Source organism: Phoenix dactylifera, chromosome 12 (genome assembly GCF_051530095.1).
Source record: "Phoenix dactylifera cultivar Ajwa chromosome 12, Ajwa_hap1_PhDact_Kaust_v1.1, whole genome shotgun sequence".
NCBI lineage: Eukaryota > Viridiplantae > Streptophyta > Magnoliopsida > Arecales > Arecaceae > Phoenix > Phoenix dactylifera.
In genome coordinates, this window is record NC_143201.1 from 10,121,719 (window position 1) to 10,125,823 (window position 4,105).

Below are 4,105 nucleotides of genomic sequence, written 5' to 3' on the forward strand. Positions count from 1 at the left end.
TGATACTCAGACAGGACAACAAGAACCGGGCCTAGGCCAGGTTATGCAGACCATAGTGGGCCTTATGCAGATGCAACAGTAGGTACAACAACAGTTGCTCCAACAACAAGCGCAGTTGCCCCAGACACAGCCACAGCAAGGACGAGGGGAACAGTGTGAACAACGTAGCAATATTGCTGAATTTAAGAGGCTGGCTCCTCCAGCTTTCAAGGGGACTACAGAACCGTTGGAAGCAGACAACTGGCCTACAGAGATGGAAAAAGCATTTGCTGTCTTGAGATGCCAGGATGATGAAAAGATTTTGTTTGCATCATACATGATGCAATGTGAGGCATTCAACTGGTGGCGGATGTTGGAACATAAATATGAACAGGATAGGGAGCCACTCACTTGGGAAAAATTTCGAGGAGCCTTTTATGATAAGTATTTTTCTCGGAGTGTAAGGACGCAAAAAGAGCAGGAGTTTATTCATCTAAAGCAAAGAAATATGACTGTTGCAGAATATGAAGCTAAATTTACCGAGCTAGCTAAATTTGTTCCAAAGTTAGTCAAGGATGAGCTAGATCGAGCGCATAAATTTGAGATGGGACTAAAGACTGAAATTAGAAAACAAGTGGTACCTTATGAATTGACTACCTATGCAGCTGTGGTAAATAAGGCTTTGATAATTGAAAGGGAAGTTAATGATGAACGGTTGGAAAGGGAAAGAAATCAAAAGAAGAGGAACAGGTCAAATGAATTCCAGGGTCAAAGCAATGAAAACGCCGAAAGTTCAAACAAGAAATCTACGAGTGACAATCCTAAGCAGATGAATAACAATAAATGTTCTAGATGTGGTAAGGCTCATGTAGACAAGGATTGCCATTGGAACACCAGCGCCTGTTTTAGATGTGGTAAGATAGGTCATAAAATTGCAGACTGCCCACAAAGAAACGAGACTAGACCTACTCAGGCAATGAAAGGAAGCCAGGGGCCAAACACTTAAGGAAGAGTAATTGCACTTACACAGCAAGATGCACAGGCTTCTGATGTGTTGACGGCAGGTATTAATCTAGTCCCAATATTTATTTATATTTATTGTTTAGCCATGCCCACTGATCTTTGTTAGACAACTCATTATGCTGCTAGAAAGGATTAAATAGTTACATAATTTTTTTTTTGATTAATTGTCAAAAGAAGAATATAAACTTTTAAATTTCGAAAGTGTTCACACGGATGAAGACATAAAAATGAATGTACCAATAAGCAAGTAATTCTACAAAAAAAAAAAAAAAATCGAGACTTGACACGAGTATGTTGAGGTTTAAATCAGTGTGTGCAGAGAAAGTGTGGTGAATGGAATTATTTGATATTGATCAAAAAGACGACTTTGATTTGAAAAGTGTTATGACTTGATTTGGAAGAAGTATTCTCTACTCTTGAACTGCATGTACGAAAATTTCGTGGACGAAATTTCTTTTAAGGGGTGGAGGATGTGAATTCCCGAAACTGGGCCCGGTCCATTGACCGGCCCAGCCCAAATTTTGGCCTCACGTGCGTCGCACGTGAGGGCGTGTGAGAGGGGGGGGGGAGCCATCCCGAAGAAGCCGGCTCCCCCATTCTTTTTTAGGGCTTCTCCTCTCATTGAAGGGATTGGAAGAGGAGCCGCTGCCGGCCGAGAGAGAGGGAGAGAGAGAGAGAGAGAGAGAGCCACTGAAGCCCCGCTCCTCTTCGGTTCGGGTGGTCTTCCGCTACTTCCTTTGCCGCCGGAGAAGAAGAAAGCCGCCGGATCTTCGCCGAGGCTGAGGTAAGGTTCATAATTTCATTTTTCTGTGAAACCATTTAAAAAGAAAGAAAGAAAGAAAGAAAGAAAGAAAGAAAGAAGAAGAGAGGGAAGAGGGGACTTACCCGTGTGCGGCCGCGAGCACCGCCGATGCTGCGGGTCCCCGCTGCGGGCTCTTCCTCTCTTGAGCTCTCTTTCTCCTCCATGGGAAGAAGGAGAGAGCCGGCGGACGTCTCCCGAGCTCGCCGACCTCCCTTCGTGGGAGAAGAAAGAAGAAGAGAGAAAGGGGGGGGGGGGAGGAGAAGAAGTCGGGAGAAGAGGAGGAGGAGAAAGAAAGAGAAAGAAGAAAGAAAGGGGGGAAGGAAGAAAAGAAGTCAGAGGAAGCTTCGGGAGAAGAAGGAGAAAAAAAAAAGAAAAGAAAAGAAAAAGAAAAGAAAAAAAATAAAAGAAAAGAAAAGCAAGAAAAAGAAAAGAAAAAAAAATAAATAAATAAAGGGAGAGGGTGGTTTACGGGTATGAACCCGAACCCGAACTCGAACCCGGGGCGCTAGACACTTCTGCAGGGTCGGCCCTGGAAGAGTGTTAAAATTTAAGTTTTATATATTGTGATTAATTTTAAAAGAAAATATGATTTTTGGATATTAGGTTCTGCAAGGAATTTGTGAGATTAATTGGATTGTTGTGGATCGCGTTCAATGTAAGTAATGAACTGCCTTCTCTAGACTCTTCATTTATATAATATTATTTTTGCATCGAATAAATTGTTAATGAATTTATATGTGATTTATGAATTTTACGAGATAATGCTTTGAATGAAAAATGGATATGTGAATTGGAATAATATTTTTCGGACTATTGTTATATTACTGTTCTTGCATCGTATATGCATACTTAGATCGGATTATGATATATCTATTATGTTACAAAAGAATTTTGATGTGCATCAGATTTAGAACTCTCAGCCTGGTTATGTTCTGGACCCTGCCAATAGGGGGTTATGCATTGGCAATTCTGGCCCCACCATAGGGTATAAGTGTGGTATTCTGGCCCACTCCGCAGGGTATAAGTACGGTATTCTGGCCCACTCCGCAGGGTATAAGTGCGGTTCTGTTTCTGGCCTAGCCACAGGGTATAAGTGTGGTCGTAGCTAAAGGCTGATGAGATGAATGTGATTTGTTTCGAATCAGATTTATGATTATGTATGTGGATATTTGAAAGATACGGATTTCAATGAATTTGTGCTTGAAAAGGAATTGATTATGTTATTATGTTGATTCATCGTAATTTGTATTTATATTTTATGTTATTATATGAATTGACTAGTTAAGGTGTTTATTACTTACTGGGCTGTCTAGCTCATTATACGATTTCTTACTATTTTTACAGATCCGAAGAATTAGCTCGATCCGGGGTTTTACAATATGGGAGAGCGAATACAAGAATTATGACACAAGTTATCTTAGATTAGGTTTTATTTAAATTAATGTTCTATCTTTATTGTTCCGCTGCGCATTGAGAACTGTGAAACTTTATAATTTGTGTCAGTCAATGGAATAAGATTGCATTTATTTCAGCTGAATTATTTTAGTTATATATTTGAGATATTTGTTTAGATGCCTTGCATGCTCGTAGGAAGAGTTTCCTACGGGTGTGCGGCGGTTGGCGCGACCCCCGGCTCGCGATCTCGGGCCGGGGGCGTGACACTTTCTCCCTTCAAAAGTTAAAAAGAAACAAAAACCAAAAAACAGAAGGAAAAAACAAAAGCTAGCTACCGAGACACCAGAGGTATCAACAGTGTAATCGATCGAGAAAGAATCCTGACGGGCCGAGGTTCCTTTGGATTCTGTGAACCTATGCTGCTTGCTATCCTTCCACGCTTGAACCCTACTCCCCTTAGGGCGTTTCCTCTTCTTTTTTATTTTTTATTTTTTGATACAGAGCTTTCCCTCCTCGTTGGCTGGCATTTCCCATCCCTTAGGGAGCAAGCTAACAAGCTCCTGAGAAACCCATATCTCCTTCTTGTCTGCCTTGAAAATCTGCCATAAATTCACTTAAAAACACCACGACCCCCACACACAAAAAAAGAAGAGACTCTCTTTTGCTCCCCCCCCCCCCCCCCCCCCCCTCTCTCTCTCTCTCTCTCTCTCTTCGGGTTCATTCGGGTCAGGTCCGGTCCGTTCGGTAAACCCAGATCCGATCCAAAAAATGATTCGGATCCAATTTTAGGACCCGACCTGAACCCGCGGGTTCTAAAATTTGGGTCGGGTCGGGTCTACGCGGGCCAGGTTAGGTCCCGGATCGACCCGACCCATTTGCAGCCTTACTAGGAGAAGAATCAAGCTA

The 4,105-nt window shown here is 42.2% G+C and overlaps 1 long non-coding RNA gene across 1 annotated transcript; it reads left to right on the forward strand.

The window, feature by feature from the left end:
• Positions 1-993: 993 nt before the first annotated feature.
• Positions 994-3,341, forward strand: LOC148700411 (uncharacterized). The gene is made up of 3 exons (XR_016398116.1): positions 994-1,786; positions 2,408-2,459; positions 3,149-3,341. It is a non-coding gene; the product is annotated as an uncharacterized LOC148700411 (long non-coding RNA).
• The last annotated feature ends 764 nt before the right edge of the window (positions 3,342-4,105 follow it).